This window comes from Oryctolagus cuniculus, chromosome 6 (genome assembly GCF_051225735.1).
Source record: "Oryctolagus cuniculus isolate XC-2025 breed Fujian yellow rabbit chromosome 6, ASM5122573v1, whole genome shotgun sequence".
In the NCBI taxonomy this organism is placed as follows: Eukaryota; Metazoa; Chordata; class Mammalia; order Lagomorpha; family Leporidae; genus Oryctolagus; species Oryctolagus cuniculus.
The window spans coordinates 54839409-54863836 of record NC_142872.1 but is presented as its reverse complement, the minus strand read 5'-3'; the positions used below and the strand labels follow the sequence as shown (position 1 = coordinate 54863836).

At 39.4% G+C, this 24428-nt stretch overlaps 1 long non-coding RNA gene across 5 annotated transcripts in view; it reads right to left on the bottom strand.

Annotated features, from left to right (window-relative positions):
• The window catches only part of LOC138850057 (uncharacterized), a 1261171-nt gene that overhangs the window by 218670 nt on the left and 1018073 nt on the right, over positions 1-24428 (bottom strand). The window lies entirely within an intron of this gene.

Below are 24428 nucleotides of genomic sequence, written 5' to 3'. Positions count from 1 at the left end.
CAGAATAAGCTCCCAGCTCTTGGCTTTGGATCCGCTCAGCTCCAGCTGTTGCAATCATTTGGGGAGTGAACCAGCAAATGGAAGGACTATCTGTCTTTCTCTTTCTACGTCTATAACTCTACCTCTCAAATAAATAAATATTTAAAACTAATGAAATTAAAGTATGAGTTTCTTTTGGTAAATTTTTTTCAAACTTATGCACAGTTTTTTCCATAATACACATTTTCCATGTATATGAAGAAAAAAGTTTGCACCAAGAAAACTCTTGTAGTTTATTTTATTTTATTTTTTATTTTTTTTAAAGATTTATTTTATTTATTTGAAAGGCAGAGTTACAGAGAAAGGTAGAGACAGAGAGAGAGGACTTCCATCTGCTGGTTCACTCCCCAGATGGCCACAACGGCTAGAGCTGTGCCGATCTAAAATCAGGAGCCAGGAGCTTCTTCCGGGTCTCCCACGTGGGTGCAGGGGCCCAAGGACTTGGGCCATCTTCTACTGCTTTCCCAGGCCATAGCAGAGAGCTGGATTGGAAGAGGAGCAGCTGGCACTAGAGCCAGCACCCATATGGGATGCCAGCGCTTCAGGCCAAAGTGTTAACCCACTGCGCCACAGTTTTTAATTCAACTTTTCTATGAAATTTCTGAAGTTTCCTCATATTTGTGTTAATGTGAGAGGTAAGCATCTTCCAAGAACATAATTTCTTTGAATTAGTAGGGGGCTTAATTTTCTTCCTCTTCTTTTTTTGAAAATTTCAGAGTAACTTCCTTAAATAAGATTGAGTTTATAAATGCAAACAAACAAGATAAAAACAAACAAACAACCCAGAATAAGAAATTTGAGGGCCAGGCTTTGAAAATAACTCAAGGGTTTGGCACTATTTGCAATGCCAGCATCCAACCTGGAGTGACAGTTGGAGTCCTGAAGGCACTGCTTATGATCTTGCTTCCTGCTAATATGCCTGGGAGGAGAGCAAGATGATGGCCCAAGTATCCACATGGGAGACCAGGGTGGAATTCTGTGCTCTTGGACTTGACTTGGCCCAACCTTGGCTGTGGTGGCTATTTGGGAAATGATCTAGTGGATGGAAGATCTAGCCCTCTCTATCTCTTCCCAACTCTCCGTCACTCTGTCTTTCAAGTACATAAATTAACTTTAAAAAGATATTTAGAAGAACAACTCACATCTTTACAGAATTCATCAGTAAGTGAGTAGAATAGATAACAACATGGATCCATCTAATGATTCAGAAATGAATACTAAGACACTGCACCATTTGAGTAATCTAATAGAATGCATGGCTTCTTATTACAACTGTATATTAGTAATAAAATCCACACAACAAATTAATCTGATCTATAAGCCAGTGACTTCAAAGATTTTTACCATGTAATTTTAAATACTGGTGTCTGGATGGTTTTCTTTCAAAAATTTTAAGTGATATAAACTAATTAGTTTTTTTTTCTTTTTTAATTCTTCCTCTTTGCACACAAGAAGTTGCTTCATTTCAGGGAAATAATTTTACGACTAAAAAAAAAAAAACTCCCACTCGCATATTCCAAACTGATTGATAAATTTTACAGGCAAAAATTAAAAAAAAAAATAAACAAAAACAAAACTCAACAAATCCCTAGAGAATTCTGACAGATGTGGCAAGTAGAGAAATCTGAATCCTGACTTGTATTTTGGGACACTGTTTATTTTACGAACAGGTTATCAGGGACATGACCAAGTACTTCAGGTTACAGGAGAAAAGCAGAGAAGTCACCTGGAGCCCTCCCTGCGATTGCTGGAAACTGCAGCAGGTCATGTGCATGCAGGCCAGCAAGGATACTGGGAGCTCACTGGGCAGGACATAAAAGGGCTGAAAGGGCTGAACACTTACTCTGAGCCAAGAGGGAGGGCAAGAAGCAGTGGGTGCTGCCTAAAGCCGGGCAGGTTGACCAGGAGGGCTCCTTGAGGAGGCTAGCAAAGTCTGGGGAAGAATGGCCCTGAGCAACAGGACCAGTGCCCACCAGGGAGATGCAAAGCCAAGAGAAACTTCACAAAGGACCTTTTCCTGTGCACTTCAATTTGCACAGTTACCCCAGTAAACCTTAGCTTTAGCTAAGATACAGGGTATATGAAGGGTCATTGCTAGGAATTAGACTTAACAGAGGCTCTTGCCACAATCTCTTGAGATCAAAAAAGAAATACAGGTTTTATTTTCCAAAGCCCCAGAAAGACCTCATGAAGAATCTGAACCAGGATTCTTGTAGTCTACTGGCAAAGCTACTCTATTTGGCTTATTAGCATTGTTTATTACCACAGTACTACTTTGAACATGGTCCGCAGATGGACTGCATCATCTGTAAAGCCTCAGGTTTAGCCAAACCCACTGGATTAGAATCTTGGTGGATGGTCATTGCTGTGGCACAGCTGGTTAAGCTGCTGCCTGTGATGCTGGCATCCTATGTGAGTACTAGCTCGGGTCCCACATGCTCCTATCCAGATCCCTGCTATAGCATCTAGGAGAGCAGCAGAGGATGGACCAAGTGCTTGGGTACCTGACACTCATGTAGTAGACCCTATTGGAGTTCCAGACTCCAGGCTGCAGCCTGGCCCAGCACATGCTGCTGAAGCCATTTTGGAGCGAACCACTGGATGAATGATCTTTCTCTTTCTGTAACTCTGCCTTTCAAATAAATATTAAAGAGAGAGAGAGAGAGAGAGAAAGAGAGAGAGAGAGAGAATGAATATCTCTGGGGAAACTCATGCTTAATAAGTTCCCTGGGCCATTCTTAAACACATTGAAGTATGTCTTAGAAGGCACAATATGGTGAATAAGAGCAAGTCTTCTGGGGTCGGCGCCGTGGCTCACTAGGCTAATCCTCCACCTGCTGCGCCGGCACTCCAGGTTCTAGTCCCGGCTGGGGCACTGGATTCTGTCTCGGCTGCTCCTCTTCCAGTCCAGCTCTCTGCTGTGGCCCGAGAGGGCAGTGGAGGATGGCCCAAGTGCTTGGGTCCCTGCACCCACATGGGAGACCAGGAGGAAGCACCTGGCTCCTGGCTTCGGGTCGGTGCAGCTCTGGCCATAGCAGCCATTTGGGGAGTGAACCAACGGAAGGAAGACCTTTCTCTCTGTCTCTCTTTCACTGTCTAACTCTGCCCGTCAAAAAAAAAAAAAAAAAAAAAAAAAAAAACAAAACAAGACTTCTGAAGCTATAATGCCTATATTCAATCTGAAGTTCACTTCTTACCAATTGTGTGACTTTGGCCAAGTTACTTAATCTCTCTTTGCCTTGGTTTATGAATTTATTTTAAGAATTAAATGAGGGGAAGAGTTAGGGAGAAAAAAAAAAGCAAAGGAAACTCTACGCAAATTAGAGGGACACAGTGTACCTATGTGGAGGGCATGGATGCACATAACTCAGGACTCCAGCAGCTGAGAGACTCTGCCCCAGTTTTGGAGAGTGAGGGGAGACCAGACTGCAGCAGCCCAAGCCCCTGGCGAAAAAGCCGCAGGAAGAGCCTGGAGAGAATCCATGGGGGACAATGTACTTGCCAAACTAGAGGAGAAAAAAAGGGGGGACATATTTCTCTCCCCCTGATTACTCTGCAATGGCATCTTATTACAAGCTGCTACAGAGCAGGTGCCATTTTGGACATACGTGACAGCTGCTCCAGCCTGTGTCTGCGCCCAGCAACCAGTCAAGCAGAGACTCCTGAATGTGGTGGGGAGCACTGACAGGGGGCTGGGTGCCAGCACTGTGAAAACACTGAGGTGCATAGGAGGACTCAGGGTGTGGCTGGGACTTTGGGCAGTCACTGTGGGAGGCTCCAAGCGCTCAGGGCTCCCTGGTTAACTGGCAAGGGACACTGCTGGGGAATCTGAACTTACACTGAAGACTGCACAGATCCTTTGTGTGGTCCTTGTGGCAGAGTGGAAGAATAAAATACCCGATGGGGCTAGTGCCCAGGCACTGGTCTCCTTTAGAAGAGAAGAGCTCAGCTGAGTCTACCGCAGCAGACAAGAACAAACCTTCCCTCTGATTAAAAAGAGAGAGAGAGAGATTTACCATGCCAAAACTGGGTGTGTCGCTCAGAAATATCCTTCACCTTGGGTCAACGAACAGAGGTCCCTGGCCACACTCACCATACACCTCTAAGCATTCAATGAAAGCATACACTTCACTAACCTGCAGAGGCATAGTACAAAGATAAAAGCTGCCACAGTGGAAAAAAAAGAAGAAACCAATGAGTATCTCTGCAAATGCCAAATAACAAATGTACCAACTCGAGAAACAAGAATATGGAAGACAACATGATGTCCCCAAAAGAACACAACACTTCAATATTAGATTGTGAAGATGATGAGATTGAAGAAATACTGGAAATGGAATTCAAAAAACTGATCATAGGCTTACTCAGAAGTAATCAGAAGCAAAAGTACGAACTAATGAAATCTGAACATGACATAAAATAAAATTTCTCCCACGAAATTGAGATCTTAAAGAGAAATCAAAATGAAATCTTGGAAATGAGGAATTCAATAGAATGAATAAAAAATGCAGTGGAAAGCCTTAATAACAGAATCAGTGAACCAGAAGAAAGAATATCCTACTTAGAAGACAAAGCACAGGAAATTATACAGTCAGACCAAACACAAGAAAAATAAATTAGAAAGCTAAAACACAATCTTGGTAATCTTCAGGATATTATTAAATGACCCAACACACAAGTTCTAGGAGTTCCTGAAGGCAAGGAAAGAGAGAAATGTTTGTACGGCCTTTTAAGTGAAATAATAACAGAAAATTTCCCCCAATTCAGAGAAAGAAAGAGACATCCAAGTACAGGAAGCACATAGAACTCCTAATAGACACGACCAGAAAAGATCTTCACTATGACACATTGTAATCAAACTCTCTACCATAAAACATAAAGAAAAGATTCTAAAATATGCATGAGAAAACTGTCAAATTAATTTTAGAGGATCTCCAATTAGACTCACAGTGAACTTCTAATCGGAAACCCCATAGGCTAGCAGAGAATGGTGAGATATATTCTGAGTCTTAAGAGAAAAGAACTGTCAACCCAGAATACTACACCCTTCAAAGCTCTCATTTATGAATGAAGGTGAAATAAAGACCTTCCATGACTAACAGAAATTGAAAGACTTTGTCATCGCCCATCCAGACCTGCAGAAGATGCTACAGGATGGGCTGTACACAGAAACGCAGAAATACGGTCATCACTACAAAAGAAGGTAAGCAAAGGAAATCTCCCAGTAAAAGTACAAAAGAAATTCAAAGTAAAAACTAAGAATACTTATGGAACAATGGCATCACAAAGTCGTTATTTATCAATATTCACCTTGAATGTAAATGGCCTCAAATCTTCTATTAAAAGACACAGGCTGGCTGAATGGATTCAAAAACAAAACCCATCTATTTGCTGCCTACAAGAAACATATTTCACTAACAAAGATGCATGCAGACTGAAAGTGAAAGGATTTAAAATGATATTCCATGTCAATTGAAATCAAAAAGAGCTGGTGTAACCATCTTACTATCACACAAAATAGACTTTAACACAAAAACTGTTAAAAGAGACAAAGAAGGGAAGTATGTAATGATTAAGGGATGAATTCAACAGGAAGATGTTAACTATTATAAACGTATATGCACCTAATTACAGGACACCTGGCTATGTAGAAGAAACGGTAAGGAATCCAAAGGGAGAGATAGACTCAAATACAGCAGTAATGAGGGATTTCAGTACCCCACTTTCAGCAATGGACAGATCAACCAGACTGAAAATCAGCAAGGAAACAGCAGAATTAATCCACAGTATAGATCAAATTGAGTGAAGAGATATCTACAGAACTTTATATGCTACAGTTGCAGAATACATATTCTTTTCACCAGTGCATGGAACATCCTCTAGGATTGACCATATGCTAGGCCATAAAACAAGTCTCAGAAAATCCAAAAAAATTTAAGTCATACCATGCATCTTCTAGGACCACAATGCAATGAAGCTGGAAATCGGCAACTCAGGAATTTTTAGAACATATGCAAACACATGGAGACTGAACAACATGCTCCTGAATGAACAGTGGGTCATAGAAGAAATCAAAAGGGAAACAAAAAAAAAAATTCTGGAAGCAAATGAAGATGACAATACAACATATTAAAAGATATGGGATACAGCAAAAGCACTGTTAAGAGGAAAGTTTATAGCAATTGGTGCCTACATCAAGAAATTGGAAAGGCACCAAATAAATGAACTATCGATGCATCTCAAGGACCTAGAAAAATAACAGCAAACCAAATCCAAAACTAGTAAGAAAAAGGAAATATTTAATTTTTTTAATATTTAAAATTAGAGAAGAAATAATAAAATTGAAACTGGTTTTTTGAAAAAATAAACAAAATTGACACACCATTGGCCCAACTAACTAAAAGAAGAAAAGACCCAAATCAATAAAATCAGAGATGAAAAAGGGAATGTAGCAACAGACACCACAGAAATAAAGTCATCAGAAATTACTACAAAAAGTTGTATGCCAGCAAACAGGGAAATCTACCAGAAATGGAGAGATTCCTGGACACATACAGCCTACCTAAATTGAGACATGAAGACATGAAAAACCTAAACAGACCCATAACCAAGATGGGTAATAAAGACCCTCCCAAGAAAGAAAAGTCCAGGACTGCATGACTTCACTGCTGAATTCTACCAGACATTAAAGAAGAACTAATTCTAATTATTTTCAAGCTTTTCAAAACAATTGAAAGAATTCTTTCTATGAAGGCAGCATAACCTTAATTCCTAAACCTGAAGAAGATAACAACAGAGAAATAGAACTACAGATCAATTTCTCTGATGAACATAGATGCAAAAATCCAAAATTAACAAATGGGGTTACATCAAATTGAGAAGCTCCTGTACTGAAAAAGGCAGCTAACAGAATGGGAGAAATTATTTGCAAACTATTTAACTGATAAAGGATTAATAACCAGAATGTAGAAAGAGAGCAAGAAACTCTACAACAACAAAACAACCCAGTTAAGAAATGGGCAAAGTTCTTAAACAGAGATTCTTCAAAAGAGGAAATCCAAATGGCCAACAAGCACATGAAAAAATGTTCAGGATCACTAGCCATCAGATAAATGCAAATCAAAACCACAATGAGGTTTCATCTTACCCCCCTTTATAATGGCTTTCATACAGAAATCAACAAACAACAAACGAGGGTGTAAGAAAGAAGGTAACCTAATCCACTATTAATGGCAATGTAAACTGGCAAAACCACTATGAAAGACTATATGGAGATACCTCAGAAATCTGAATATATTTATTTCAGACCTACCATTTGACACAGCCATCCCATTTCTGGGTATTTACCCAAGGGAAATGAAATCAGCAAATAAAAGAGTTATCTGCACCCCCATGTTAATTTCAGCTCAATTCACAATAGCTAAGACATGGAATCAACCTAAATGTCCATCAACCAAAAACTGTATAAAGAAACTACAGGATATATACACTATGGATTACTATACAGTGGTAAAAAAAAAAATGAAATCCAGTTATTTGCAACAAAATGGATGAATCTGGAAAACATCATACTTAGTGGAATAAGCCAGTCCCAAAGGGACAGATATCATATGTTCTTCCTGATCTGTGATAACTAATAGAGCACCTAAAAGAAAATCTGTAGAAGTGAAATTGACACTTTGAGAAACAATGACTTAAACAGCCCTTATCTCAACTGTACAGAAACAGGTTTTTTTCTTCTTCATACTATTTGTTGAACTCTTTGCTTAACGTAGAGTCAATCATATGTGTATAAAGTCAATTGAAATTGAAAATAAAAGAATTAAATAGAAGACATATGAAGTACTCAAAACAAAAGGCATAACAGAATAAATACATATTTCAGCTAGGTAACTACTCAATGAAGGAAGTCCCCAAGTTCCACAATACCTGTTCTTTCCCCTTCTCCAGAACTCAATTACTTGGATAGATACCTATTGTTATTTCGACATTGATCTTACTATTACTAAGAAGATCTTAGACCCACAACAAATTTCCTTATTTTCTTTGTTAATTGGGAGGCACACACATACACACACACAGAGACAGAGAGAGCAAGAATTTTTATCTATTCGTTCATTCCTGAAATGCCTGCCATGGCTCTGCCATGTTGGCAGAAGCCAGGAGTTAGGAATTCAGTGCAGGTCTCCAAGATGCACCTGAGCCGTCACTGCTGCCTTAAAGGGTCACTGTGGTGCAATGAGAAGGCCATACCAACGTGGCCACTGGCAAGCGAGCCTCAGTTACTCAGGAATGGCTTTGAAACCCACCTGGCAACGGAGCCTGCCTGGCAACAGGCTGAGATTGGATGGCTTTGGAAACTGCCTGGCAACAGGCTGGGATTGGTTGGGGCATAGACCGCCCCTTGACCAGATTGGCTGGTTTTGGCTATATAAGATATGGTACCAACTGAAATAAACGAGTCTGTGGGCTGCTTGCCTCAGGTCTGCTTTCACCCGACTCCCGGGGTCTGTGTGGTGACTCCGCGCCTCTTGCCCCTACCACCCTGCTCCTCTCAGAAACTAATCCATTGCAACATTGTTGAGAAATCAATGGCAACAGGTCACCATTAGCAGGAAGCTAGAATCAGAGAAGCAAAGCCTTGTCTCAAACCCAGACACTCAATGGGATCAGGTGTTAAAACATGGAGTCTTAACTGTTAGGATGAACACCTGCCCCAAATTTGGTTTTCAGATATATTTGATTTTTTTCAGTTGTTTTTATATCTGATCTTGAACTGGAGATATTAACATAAATATTTTATTCATAACTTAGGAATATAATTATGTATATAAATATGTACATCCACACACATATACATGCATTTCAGGAATGGATATTAAAATTTTTGAATAGACTTTTGAAAATATGTACATGTATATCCTGAAAACTGAAAGACAACAACTGCACAGGTCCAGTCTTTATTTGAAAATTATACTGTTACTTCATACGACCTTTCAGTCATCTCGAGGGGCCATCTGCACGTGACCAAAAAATGCCATTATCTGGGAGACTTAAGTATTACTGAACATCCTATCTGAACAGAAATGCTTATGCACAGAGCTCCTTTTGAGATTTGAAGCCCTGGAGACCCTCCTTGGAATTAAAATGTTGCTTCCATAAAGTTCCTATAACATTACTAATATGTCATTCACTAATTAGAAAACAGAACAGTGATAAGGGTGTATTTGATCAAATAAAATACTGATCATCTAGTATAGAATTAAAATTTTTCACTGTGAGATATAAGGGAGAAATCTTAATGTGTGGATAGGCAAGATATCAGGCATGCCTGCAGTAGGCTGGGCATCCTGATGGTTCCTCTAGGACGCTGAGATAGGATACTGAAACATGCACACAAGGGGCTGATTGTGGCTGCTCGTGATCTTGCCTACTGACAATTCTCTGGGCTATCTTTCCCCCCCAAATCCTTGAGCTTCTGCTTCAGTTTCAGTACTACTAAAAAGTGAGCAGAGGAAAACAAAAAAGACTCACGTTGTCTTTGCTTTTATATTCTTATGACAAGGCATTTGCCAGCATTTGTGGAACAGCTATTGTTAGTGGGACCACAGCTTTAATACAATTACAGATTTCAACCCACTCTTTATAGTTTCCCAGGGAAGTTAAATGCAGTTCAAGGATATTAAGTAGCTCCAAAAAATGAAGATGAATTGTGCAAAAAGAAATACAGTTTCAAAAAAACACATCTAAAAATATTTCTGAAATTGTAACCTTCATTGATTTTTAAGCAGGTTTATTTCTTCTTCAGAAATGCTGGGGAAATAGTCAATTGCATTTCTCTGTTTTATTTTACTTTGCAGAATAATGCTGATTTGAAAAAAGTCATCACAATTGCCTAAAGTTCTGTGAAATAATGAAGTGGTGTGGCTTCTAGCTAATGGTCCCAGTATATCTGTAAATGAGAAGATTTATTCTAGAGTTGTTACATAAATATCAGCAGGGTAGATTTCTTTCATTTATTTTGCATAATTACATTCAAAATGGATAGTTCTAGCACTCCAAAGCCAATACAACCGCCTGCAGGAGAATGTCTTTTCATATTCATGGAAACATCAGCATATTGCAAAGACACATCTTGGTAGGTCAAAATAATTCTGGATATCTACTTACCATCACAAATGAGAATTAGGGAAAACAAAAGCCCTGTGTGAATAGAAAAGCAAAATGGCACTCCAGCAATGAAGACTGAACTCTGAATGTTTGAAGTTCATGTTTCTATAAAGTATTCATTGTCCATTCTCAAAAGCAGCAGGAGGATCCATCCCCTAGAAGGTATTCACACAGGACATCTGAAGATGAAAATGGATGAGTAACTTAGAGCAGCAACAACAAAGTTTTTAAAATCTGCCTTTCTTTTTTCAAGCGTCTTTTACCCCATTAATTCTCACTTAGAGAGACACATAGACCCTCACAGTTGGGCCCATGCAATCTATTCTAGAATCAGTGAAAATTGGTGAAAAACTGCGTGGGATTTTCAATAGTTTGCAGAGAAATGCATGTCACAAAAGCTCTCATAGTTGCACAGTGAAACCAAATTTCTCCCTTGAATTTCTGCTGACCTAAAGACATTGCTGTTTGAACTCACGAATATGCTAGAGTATTCAAATATTAAAGATGCCAAAATCAAAACAGGGCCGTGGAAAAAAGATCAAATGCAAGATTCCTTAATTATTACTGAATATAAATGATTGGTATCATATTGCATAGTGGAATCAGCTCAGTTAGGACTAAAACATTCCTCTTTGGGGCTGGCAATGTGGTGTAATGGGTTCAAGTCCCAGCTGCTCCACTTCCAATCCAGCTCTCTGCTAATGCATCTGGGAAAGCAGCAGGAGATAGCCCAAGTGCTTGGGTCTGTGGGAGGCCCAGAAGAAGCTCCTGGTTCCTGACTTCAGTCTGATCCAGGTCTGGCAGTAATGTGGCCATTTGGGGAGTGAACTAACCAGTGGATGGAAGCTCTCTCTCTCTCTGTCTCTCTCTCTCTCTCTGTAACTGCCTTTCAAATTTTTTTTAAAATATTCCTTTTAATTAAATACTCTGGTGTTGATAAATTTCCTGGCATTCCAAGATGATATCTTTACTTCAATTTGTGGAAAGTATGCAAAATTGACAGCATTGTGGCATAGCAGGTAAAGCTGCAGCATATGTCACCAGTATCTCTTATGGGTATCCCTTTGAGTTCTGGCTGCTCAACTTCCAATTTAACTTCATGCTAACGTGGCTGGGAAAGCATTGGAATATAGTCGGAGTAGTTGGGACCCTGCCCTATGTGGGAGACCCGGAAGAAGCTCCTGGCTATTGGCTCTGGCTGTTGTGGCCATTTGGGGAGTGAACCAGCAGGTAGAAGATTCACTTGTTCTCCTCTCTCCCTCTCTCTTTGTCTTTTCCTCTCTCTCTGTAACTGCTTTTTTTTTTTTTTTTTTTTTTTTTTTTTTTTTTTTTTGACAGGCAGAGTTGACAGAGAGAAAGGTCTTCCTTTGCCGTTGGTTCACCCTCCAATGGCCGCCGTGCTGCGCCGATCCGATGGCAGGAGCCAGGTACTTATCCTGGTCTCCCATGGGGTACAGGACCCAAGCACCTGGGCCATCCTCCACTGCACTCCCTGGTCACAGCAGAGAGCTGGCCTGGAAGAGGGGCAACCGGGACAGAATCCGGCGCCCCGACCAGGACTAGAACCCGGTGTGCTGGCGCTGCAAGGTGGAGGATTAGCCTAGTGAGCCGCGGCGCAGGCCTGTAACTGCCTTTCAAACAGATAAATAAAGCTTTTTTTTTTTTAAATAAAAATTAAAAAAAAGGACAGAGATGAGACATTTGTAACACTAACTGGTATAGGAAGTATGAACATGCTTGATATTTTCTAGATTGACTATTATTTTTCCTAAATTAGAAGTGGGAAGTCTGCTCTCTAGCACCTGAATAAGTAGCAACATAGATAGCACAATGGCAGGTGAATGAAGGCAATTGATTTCTGTTTCCAGAGTCTTTTGTCATAACAAATTCACTTTGATACTTAGAATATGTACAGGAAACTGGATTTTAGAAAATTTCTTGTATTAACAAATTGCACATCTATTTTTCTTTTGAGTCATACTGATAATAACCTTGTTTCAAGAAAGGATACTGATGATGCCTTTTATTTTGCTTTCAGTTTAATAAAGATGTTTCTTATAATTTAAAGCTCAAAAAATAAAGTAAAACTGACAACTACTTTGATTATGTTCTAAAATCAAAGTTCCATATTATTTCCTAAGGGGGAATTTAGCCTCAGGGAAATTTTTATGTACTGAAATTTGAATGGATGGAATACTAGCAAGAAATTCATCCATTCAGTGAACAAAAAGAGTAAATTGAAAAATTTTGACAACCCTCTATTAACACAGTCCCAGTGTAACAAATTCTTCAAGAGAAGATAGGTTTGAACATATACAGTACAGCTTTCCTACATTTTCTTTTTTATTAATATAAATGGAACAGATTTCAAGTTTTATAGATACAATTGTTAGAATATAATGATACTTCCCTCCCTACCTACATACCTCTCTCCGTTTCCCTTCTTTCTTTTATTCTTTTAATTGTTGAGCTAACATATTTTTAATTTGCTTTATAATCACAGGCTTAATCCTCCACTAAATAAAAAGTTCAACAAATAAAAACCAGAAATTTCTACTCTAATTGTGCAGCCCAAAAGTTTACAAATCTCATTATCAATTTCCAAACAAAAGTTGATGGTGATGACTTCACAGCAAGTTTTTCATAAACAGCACTTGGAAATGCTAAAAAAAAAAAAAAGTGGGCTCACAATGTTGCAGATCAAGAGGAAGAGCTAAATTTTAATATGTTCTCATTAAGAAGATATGATCTATTCACCCACATCTGCCATTACCAGCAAAACTCCATGTTTAAAATGCAGGCTGTTGGTTTATTTCATTTTGTGCCCACAGGAAGCATTACTGCAACATGTCCAATAAATTACAACAACCCTATCTTCCTCAGATTATTGTTTTCTGTATTATTGTGGGTTATACCCTAAAAGGAAGAGCAAATGGGTCCATTCTCTCTCCCTCTCCCCCCACTTTACTATTTTCATGATCAGTAATCAGAGTAACAGATGCAAATAAAGACAGGTCCCTGAGGCTGTTGTCCACAAAACAGTTAAGATAACTTAGTAATAGCAATAAAAAGGCTTGTTGAGTAACGATTCCAGAAGGAGCTGTAGCAGTATTTTGAATTCTTCTTGGCATTTTTTTTATCTTCAATATGGTCAGCAGTGGCTGGTTCCCTATTCTTAACCTGAAAAGAAACATGCTCTGGATTCTTCTCACACATCCAAAAAGGTTACTCAGGAAACTTTACTTTTATTACATTACCACTGCTCATTCTGTTCCTACAGTTTCCTTCCTTGAGAGTTCACAATGTAATTTTATCTAATTGTCACTATTTGCCAACACAAATACAGAAGGGGCTATCTGCAGAAATCTACCCACTTGGAGAACTGATTTCTCAAAGCAGAGAAAAGTGTTTATGATATGAGCTCTTAACAACAAAAAAACTGTAAGTAATGTAGTATTCACTCAACATCATTGGCTCCCAAATTTATTTATGAAAGTAAATACTCTCATTTGGTTTCCTTAGACATCGGCATGGGAGATTCATACATTTATTTTTTAATAAGCTAATTATACATAATTATGGATTCATAACAGATAGTTATTATTTAGACTGTCAATTTAGTTAAGTAGCTGTAAATTAGTAATTGACACCTTTTACTTATATACTTATTATTACTAATAAAAACTAAAATTCACAGTGGTTTATGCCATACATTTTGATTACATCTCAAGTAAACATTTCATATCAGTTCTGATAGATCAAAGCAGTAGCCATTATTATTTTTATAATCAGTTTACACCAATTGTGATATAAATTACAATTCAAGGGACAATTATTTGGGGAGAACAATTGGGCAGTTACAGTCAAGAGTAAAATTTTCTACTTTCTATAACCTTTAAAAGCCTATATATGTAAAGAAATATTTACATAATTTTGCAAAGATATAGAAAAGCAAGGGTATGTATAAAAGCAACAGTTGTAAAAGAGAAAAACACAACACATGTGAATGTCAACAGGCAGGGTATTGTGACAGAAATTGAACCATTAGTATGGTATGAGTAAGATTTGGTTACTAAAACTAATGCACATTTTCAACACCAAAGTTTTTGTCAGTGGTTAATGGATTAATAGTTGATGAATTAAGTTGTTGGACTGATCCAGTTACAGTTTTTGAAGCTGGAATTTTTGGGAAAATGTGTTGGATTAGGTTGCTAGGGTGGAGCCCATGAGCTAATAATGATTAGAAATGTGAGAAGAGACTACACAATAAGGTGGGACCACATAGACAGTAGATGAAGAACATGCTCCCATGTCTTCCTGTTTTTTTTTTTTTCTTTTAAGTTTTACATATTTATTTGAAAGGCAGAGTTACAGAGAGAGGAAGAGAGAGAGAGAGAGAGAGAGAGATCTTCCATCCACTGGTTCACTTCCCAGATGGTTGCAAGGGCTCCGGTTGGGCCAGGCTGAAGCCAGGAACCAGGGATTTCCCCTAGGTCTTCCATGTGGATGGCAGGGGCACAAGCACTTGGATCATCCTCTGCTGCTTTTCCCAGACCATTAGCAGGGAGCTGGATCAGAAGTGGAGCAGCTAGGACATGAACCAGCAGCCATATGGGATGCCAGCATCCTTTACCTGCTAAGCCACAACATCTGCCTTTCCTGGGTTTCATGTGATTTTTCCTTCAGATGCCAGACCAATGGGGCTGCCTGGTCCTGACCTTTGACTTTTGACCCCTGAACTCTAAGCTGAAATAAACTTTCTTTAATGGTCTCTCTTAGATATTTCAGAGTAGTGAAACCCTGACTAAAAGTACCAGGTAGAATATACAATGTTATTTGAAATATGAGAGTAAAGACATGAAGGTACTTTCCCTTTCAAATTTAGGCACACTGTTGATTTCTTAACAATAACAAGCTCTAATATATATGAAATAAGATTTAAGTATATAACATAAGACTAAGATCAATTTAACCCCCAGCCCTATCAGTTGGAGTTAATAAATTCAAATATGTTAATAAAATAAAACATTTTCTGGGGCCAGCACTATGGCGTAGTGGTTGAAGCTGCTGTCTGTGGTGCCGGCATCCCATATAGGTGCCAGTTAGAGTCTGGCTGTTCCACTTCCATTCCGGCTCTCTGCTGTGGCCTGGGAAAGTGGTAGAGGATGGTCCATGGCCTTGGGCCATTGCACCCACATGGGAGACCCAGAAGAAGCTCCAGGCTCCTGGCTTTGGATTGGCTCAATGCCAGCCGTTGTGGCCTACTGGGGAGAGAACCAGCAGATGGAAGACCTCTCTATATCTCTGCCTCTCCTTCTCTCTGTGTGTGTAATGCTGACTTTCAAATAAATAAATACAACTTTAAACATTTTTTTCATTAAAAATTTAAAAGTTTCTTGCTTATTTTAACATAACTGTTTTATTTTGAAATATAGTTTCTCACCTCCTGGAATCAAGAGAAAATGTTTTCCTTCTTCTTGTACTCTGCTAGCCCTTACAATGTAATGTTACAATAAACCAAACAACCCTTACATATGTCATGAACAAATCACTTGGGAGATTAGAACACAACTCCAGCAGTCAGCAAGGCATCCTATGAAACAACACCAAAGCTTTTATCTAGGATTCCCAAAATGCATAGTATTCTTGGAAAAAACAAAGTCACACAAGTCACCAAATATTTCACTACTGCTATTTTCTCCAGAGTCCACAGTCCAAATAGATAATGAGATCTCCCTTTATAAAGGCATGTTGCCTGATTCCATGGATGGAGGAATAACCCTTGTACTCCTAGGAACATGAAGTATATGAAACTGCAACCTATTATGCCCTGAGAATAAACATGTTTTGGTGTTTATCAAATGACCTGCAGAGAAATTCTACTTTGAGCTAACGTAGCATAACAGACACAGATTAATCTTCTTTCTGGAAATATTGCAAAAAATTATCATACCATAGTTTTTGAGGCATGGGATATCAAATAATGAAAGGAAGTGCTTTCTAAAATCAAGAAGAGCCTGACAAGTGCCCCAACTGACCTCTCTGAGACAGTTTCCAGACTAGAACAAAGGGAACCAGGCCACGCCCAGTGGAATTCCTGTGATATGGAGATAGTTCTGAGAACACAAAGAGAAAAAGAAGGCAGTTACAGTACTGGAGAGGAGAGAGCAGCATAGCAAGGAAAGGCCTTGAATAGTCAGTAGGATCACAAGTTTGGCAAAAGACAAATCAACCGGGCATTTACGAAAACTAGCTGCAGCAAGGAAAAAAAAACTTCCCCAAAAGACACCTAGAGACAGTATTTAGTGTTTACAGAGGGAAGGAAATGTACCTCTTCCCAGTTGTCTGAAAATGATCTCAGAATTCACATGGAACTAGTTGAGTTTGCTTCTACAGTATAGAACAATTATCTCTAGATAAATGTCCCTATACTGCAATAATGGTCCCTGTGAAGCAACTTTAAGTGGACAAATAAAGTAGAATGAGTCCCAGATAAGGAAAAAACAATACATTTGAAGAAATAATTATCAAAAACATCCAAATGTTATGAAAACATATCTAAGAGGTTCCACTAACTCCAAAAAACAGAAAGACAATTATGCCATGGTACATAACAAATGGAACATTTATTACATACAGTGATAAAAAGAAATTCTTAAAACTATTAAAGGAAAAAGACACACTACCTAGAAAAGGAAAAAAAAAAGATAAGCATAACAGCAGATTTCTTATCTGAAACAATGCAAACAAGAAGACAGTGGAGCAATATCTTTACTGAAAAAAAAAATAAATTAACTGAGAATGTTGCATTCAGAAAATATACATTTTATGAAGACTTACAAGCATACTACTGCTGAAATGATTTATCACCAGGGAACTCACATTTTAAGAAACACTAAAGTTAGTCTTTAGAAGAAAGGAAAATGACATTAAAAGGAAACATGAAACTGCAGAGCAGTGTGAACCGCACCGGAAATATATTATGCAATAAAATCATTCCTTTATAAATGAAGAAACGGAGATTTAGAGAGGTTCAGCATCTTGTCTGGTGTCATACTACTAGTCAACAGTAGAGTTGCTATGAGAATTGCAGAGTTTGCCCAAGACATAGTGGTGGGTCAATGAATTATGTTAAATCTGCTTCAAATTGATATCGTTTAAGAAACCATTGCAAAGATATTGTCTGCTCTTCTATTATCTCTTGAAATGATCATTTCCGGGGACCAGTTCCAGTGTGTGAAATAATTCAGAACTGACATGGCTATGCATTCTTTACCTTTTTCCTTGGTACTTTGATGCTTTCTTGATTAAAAACTATTTGAATCATTACTTTAATATACTTTTAAGTATCTTTACATTGATACATGCACTTTATTGTTGAATCCACAGAGGGTATTTAAAAAGCTCATGGAAAATGGAATTAAAAGATAAGTTTAATTGGATATAAAAAACAATTTGAAATCTATGGATAGCTTTTTCACAATATACATTATATGTTTAAAAATGCATCATATACAAGTCATATACAGTTGGGTTTCTCTAACAGACTACTAACTATTTCAGGGTAGTACTTTGTGTATTCATCTTTATATTTCTAGTTCAACTCCTGGAGTACAGTTAGCATTCCATAAATATTCATTAACCAAGTCATTGAATTAATTAAATTAATTTAGTGGAATGATACTGCCAAAAAGAGTTTTCCACCTTTCTCTAGATTCAATAATTAGTATACTAAATGCTCAATACTCTTTCATTCTTCCTCAATTCATTTTTTCCTTCCTGAATTCCTTCCCTTTCTGTTTATTTTTTTTCTTGCTTTGTATTTCTATAAAGAAAACAGAAGACTAAAAAACTCTTTAATTTGAGGACAGTATAAAGAACATGAGACAATAAATTTTTCTTTGACTGCTAGATGAACAAGAAATATGCTAATCAGCTATCTGCAAAATGTGGTTCAATAGAAGTTTCAACACTCATGGCAAATCGATAAGCCATTCTTCAAAACTGCTCAAAACACCGTGTTTAAATCTTGGGCAAACTGTGAGTGCAGGTAATTTTTATAATTTATGCTATCATTAAAAGCATTTAAAATTTTTTTTCTTAAGCCATACTTGGAAGCAGGATGATGTTATTTTGAAGGAAAAAAAAAAACACTCAAAAAAGTAAATATTTAAAGGACATAAATTCAAGTTGTTTTTTGTTTAGTTTTAATAGTCATCTAAAATATTCTTTTAGCAGTGTCTGATTAATCCTGGAAAAGGAAACAGGTCAACACTACCTTAGTTTTTCATAGTATGTAACACGTAGATTAACACCAGTAGAATAACAAGCATACTTCTGGCCGGTGCCACTGCTCACTTGGCTAGAACCCCAGGTTCTAGTCCCAGTTGGAGCGCCGGATTCTGTCTCTGTTGCTCCTCTTCCAGTCCAGCTCTCTGCCATTGCCCCGGGAAGGGAGTGGAGGATGGCCCAAGTGCTTGGGCCCTGCACCCCATGGGAGACCAGGAGGAAGCACCTGGCTCCTGGCTTTGGATCGGCGCAGCATGCCGGCCGTAGCGGCCATTTGGGGGGTGAACCAATGGAAGGAAAACCTTTCTCTCTCTCTCTCTCTCTCTCTCTCTCTCTCACTGTCTAACTCTGCCTGTCAAAAAAATAAAAAATAAAAAGCATACTTCTTAAACATAGAGAACCCAGTACTTGTTGCTTTTCTCACCTCTCAACTGAATTAAAGTCTTCATGGTTGACAAACGACAGTCTCTGTTTTAAACAGTCTCTATAATACCTCTTACCTCTTTTGAAGACTTTAGAACCCATTAAGCAACTAACCAATACTCATATGTTACTGTGGCTATCTTTTATCACAGCAACAGAACATTCAAAAGCTACTGGCTCTACTCGGATGTTACTGTGGTTACCTTTTATCACAAGCGACAGAAAATTCAGCAGTACTAGCTCATAAAATGGAAATATTAAGTAGCTGTTCTTGCAGCTGCAGCATAAGGGGATGGAGGGACTGAAACAGATCTTGGTCTCTCTCTCCCTGTGCCTGCTTAGAGTAAATAGATTTTCTTTGCACTGGGGCTCTTTCCTTATTCTAAGTTGGAGGCAGTTCCTCCAGCCTGCTCATATTCTCCCACTGAGTGGTCTAAAAACGATGTTGTAAAAAAAGCTGGTTGACTCTACATGACAGGTTTCAGTCTGCTATATAACCCTGCAGTGAGAGATGGATTTATATTCAATAAAGGGACACTATAGAGAGAACGGTCCCCCAGGGAGAAACAGTACAGCAGTTACAAGAGGAATGAATACGTGTTGATCTGGGAAAAGACAGATGTATGTGTTTAGAGAAAGAGAATGATAAAAAGAATGACAAAGAGAAAGAGATGGCTAATCCCAAGGAAACTAAATGTAGTGTTCTATGATAATTTTCCCCCAAAGAAGAAAACAGGTGCACCTTTCATACAGCATCCTCCTTAGGAGGGGATCAATGATTGTCACCTGACTTTGGGACTGAGGTCAGAACTCTGGAGCACTGCTAGTGCCCCAATTTTCATTCAGGACCTTTTCTTTGAAAAGAAAATGAGTTCCTCTGGGTATAGACTATTTTGGGGATTTCACTGAACCCTATATTTTAAAAAAGGAAAGGAGAACTAGGTGGGGAAAAAAAAAAAAGAAAAAAAAAAGAAAAAAAAAAAAACCTCTCGGGGCCAGCGCTGTGGCTCACTTGGTTAATCCTCTTCTTGCGTAGTCGGCATCCCATATGGGCGCCGGATTCTGTCCTGGTCGCCCCTCTTCCTGTCCAGCTCTCTGCTGTGGCCAGGGAGGGCAGTGGAGGATGGCCCAAGTGCTTGGGCCCTGCACCCGCATGGGAGACCAGGAGGGGGCGCCTGGCTCCTGACTTCCTAGCAGCCATTTGTGGGGGTGAACCAACGGAAGGAAGACCTCTCTCTCTGATTCTCTCTCACTGTCTAACTCTGTCAAAAACAAACAAACAAACAAACAAACAACCAAAAAACTACTGATAGGCCAGCGCTATGGGGTAGCAGGTAAAGCGGCTGCAAGGCCCGGCTGCTCCACTTTGGTTCCAGCACTGTGCTATGGCCTGGAAAAGTAGTGGAAGATGACCCAGGTGCTTGGGCACCTGCACGTGCATGGGATACCTGGAAGAAGCTCCAGGCTCCTGGCTTCAGAATGGTGTAGTTCAGGCTATGGCAACCATTGGGGAGTGAACCAGTGGATGGAAGACCTCTGTCTCTCTGTTTCTGTCTGTCTCTATCTCTCTCCCCTCCCATCCCCTCTGCCTTTCAAACAAATAAATAAATAAATAAGTAAATCTTTAAAAAAACATGACAAACCAAGAAGAATAAAAGAAAAAACAGAAAAATAGAAATCTAATACACTGGATAAGAGGAGATACATCATTATAATAATTTCTTTTCCACAATCTAATTATGGTTCCCAACTGTTTTACCTGCCAATATAAATACAGTGCTTTTTCTGAAACTGAAAAAAAATTTTGTAAACTGAACCAAAGCAATGACAGACCATTGCAAGAAAGGAGAACAATGGAATTACTTTATCTAATCTCAATCATTCCAATTACCTGAGCATTTTATTTCTTTAGCTCTTCCAAGAGATCTCTGATCTTAATTTCTTTTGTGTTCAAATATTTGATGGCCTTTTGAAACTTATGTTCCTCTTATCTCACTTAAAAGCTGTTGTTCTGTAAATGTTTTTAACTAGTCCCACCACCATCCATATACAGTGAATAATGTAGTGTCTGAAGTGGAAAAATAGGCAAAAACAATAAAAAAGGATCAATTTTAAATGTCATCCATGTTTATGACTTTTTCAATTTTGATTTGAACAAATAAATAGCAGTGTATCACTGAATTGGAAATATTGTCCACAGAGTCACTTCTGAAGAACTCCAAAAATTTTGGAATGTTATTAATGTACTCCTATGTCACTCATATTCAAGTATATTTGAATTACATCCTAAGATTTTAGATGAGAGTAACAGCTAGAATGTTGGCCATAAGGGATTTTGCCTGAAAGATGAGACAAATTAGAATTCAAACAGTATAACTACCATTATAGAAGGGTATGTAGGGCAATACAGAAATACACATTAGGACTACTATTAGGAGCTGCTATCCATGAATATGGATATGAGGAAAGGCCAAAAGTAGAAATTAAATTACTCTGACATAAGAAAAAAGCACTTGATACTTTGACATATAGAAAGACCTGGCGGGATGAGTAAGTGTGGTTCACTTAGGAAAAGAGAAATTCCTCTACAAATCTGAGCCCATGGTCCTGAACATCACAGGAGAAAGGTGAGAGCTGAGGGGTAAGTAGACAGCATATTTCTTTTTTTTTTTTTAAGATTTTTTTATTTATTTATTTGAGAGGTAGAGTTACAGTGAGAGGGAGAGACAAAGATCTTCCTTCCGTTGGTTCACTCTCCAGATGGCTGCAACGGCCGGAGCTACGCCGATCTGAAGCCAGGAGCCAGGTGGTTCTTCCTGGGCTCCCACACGGGTGCAGGGCCCAAGCACTCAGGCCACAGCAGAGAGCTGGACTGGAAGAGGAGCAACCGGGACTAGAACCAGGTGCCCATATGGGATGCCGGCACCACAGGCGGAGGATTAGCCAAGTGAGCCAACGGCACCAGCCCCCTAAATGCTTTCTTTTCTTTTCTTTTGACAGAGTTAGACAGTGAGAGAGAGAGAGAGACAAAAAGGTCTTCCTTTCGTTGGTTCACCCCCTAAATGGCCGCTACAGCCAGCGCAACACGCTGTGCTGATCCAAAGCCAGGAGTCAGATGCTTCCTCCTGGTCTCCCATGCGGGTGCAGGGCCCAAGGACCTGGGCCATCCTCCACTGCCCTCCCGGGCCACAGCAGAGAGCTGGACTGGAAGAGGAACAACCGAGACAGAATCCGGCGCCCCAATTGGGGCTAGAACCCAGGGTGCTGGCGCCACAGGTGGAGGATTAGCTTAGTGAGCTGCGGCACCAGCCTAGTAGATGGCATATTTCAAAGACCTTCACTTCGGTGTTAGAGTTCCTTCAGATGGAGATGGGGAGCTGTTAGGAAGGCACTGTAGATAATAACAATGGTGATCAGCTACTAGGCATGTTGCATTGTTACGTTAGTTAACCCTCACAAGGCTATCATGAAGGAAACTGAGATGCAGAGGCTGAACAATATTGTCTCATGGCCTTCAGTAAGTAAGTACTGTGCTTGACACTGAGACCAATATATGTCTGTGGGAGACTTAAAACACATTGTTTAATATACGATAAAGGAATGACCACATTTCAGGTAAAAAATAGGATGTGAATTGATTAGTGAAGGATGAATTGGGAAGAAGACAAGAAATAAGAAATAAAATGTCAGAGGTCAGAAGAAATACAATTCATGTTGTTCTTTGTAGTGAACATAGAGCAGAAGGGACAAATTTTATAAATAATAATAGTAAAAAAGAAAAAGTTGGCAGAAAACTTGGGGGAGGGAAGATTCTAGGATGACTCTCAGGGCTATAGTTTCAGTAACCAGGAGTGAATATCTATAGGAAAGAGGCATTTCTTTAACTCAGAAAACATAAAAAGAGGAACAGTGTTTGGGGGGATGGAGTCCATAAACTCAATCTTTAAAACAGTGAAGTGAAACCGTGTGTGAGTACCCAGGTGGTTAGGCTACCAACATGTTTTTAATAAGTGCTTTTGCTTCTTTCTAAGCGATGACTTATCACACTGAAAAATGAGTGAGAATCTTTCTTTCATCTGTTCTCTTTCCAATTCAAGTTGTAACCAAAATCAATCTGTTATGACCCCCACCTAAGTTCCCATGCCTGCACTTTTCTCAACTTAGCTTATCACAAAAAGATAAATCTTCTTACTTCCGTTCTTGAAAGAAACATGCATCATACTCAGCGGAACAAAAGGCAGCATTGTGAGTCTCACAGTGTTGGGCTCCTTGTCTCTCCCAGGTGTGTACTCCAGCGACCTGCACTTTGCTGAAATGTGTTTACAAATAGAAGGAGACTCTTCCTCTCATTCCTTTTCATTCAAAATTCCAGCTTATTAAAAGAGCTTTTGGAGGGTAGTTGCTATATTTCATAAACCACATAATGGCAACCCACATATTTCTTTAAAAATTTTAGTCCCTTCCCTTCAAATGAGCAATATTTTCCTCATTTCCCCAACATTAAACAAAGTGTCGCTCCCCCTCTTCATGGAGGAGCGACACAGGACCCTGCGCTGTTCTTTTGTCTGCTCGGCCCTCCCCGGGTTTGCTGCTGGTTCTTCCTGGGTTGGCTACCGTCCCTTCCACCTCCGTGGAAGGGCGGTTCCCCCTGCCACTTTTCCCACTTCCACGGGGGAGCGGCACACCGCCGGCCGGCTCTCTCGGGGGCTGCTCAGATGTTCCCCTTAGATGTTCCTGGTGCATGCTGTCTCTCTCCTCCTTTATAGTCCTCTTCCACCAATCCCAACTCTGCTACCCACATGCCGAGTACGCTGCTCTCCTCCAATCAGGAGCAGCTCCTGCAGCTTGTCAAGTTGGTGAAAGGCAGCTGTGTAGAAGTTGTTACTCCCTTCTCAGCGCCATATTGTGGGAAAGCAGATGCATAGAATAAGTCTTAATTCCAGTAACAGTCTAGTCCGAGTTGCTCCCCACACAAAGTAATTGCCTTTAAATTAATTTATCTTTAGCCTTGACAAACCTTTTAGGCTTATTTGTAATTCCTAATGACAGTTGTTTTCTTTGCTACAAAACCTGCCCTGAGGAACATTTTCAGTGTACCTCAAAAACACAAATATGATTGACCTTTTCTCTACAATTGAAAAATCTTGGATGGTGCCTGTTGATGGCTATTAAATCAACTACAAAAGTCTTAAGCAGGGCATTAAGATCCTTTATAAATTGGCTTCCCTGTACCCTTCTAGTTCCTCTCTAGCAACTCTCCCGAACACCCATATTCTATGTTGTTCCCTCAAATGTGCCCCACTCTTTCTCATGCCTTGGCCTTCACTCCACTTTCTCCTTCTAGTGGGGATTTCCTGTTCAGGCCATGTACATTTAGTCCATTGGCATTTCATGCTTATCTAACAAAGCTCAATTTCAATGCTAATTCAAGCTAGCTCTCTGAAGTCTTCCTTGATCCCCAGGAGCATAGCTGATTTTCTTATATACCAATGTCACTTTGGAATACA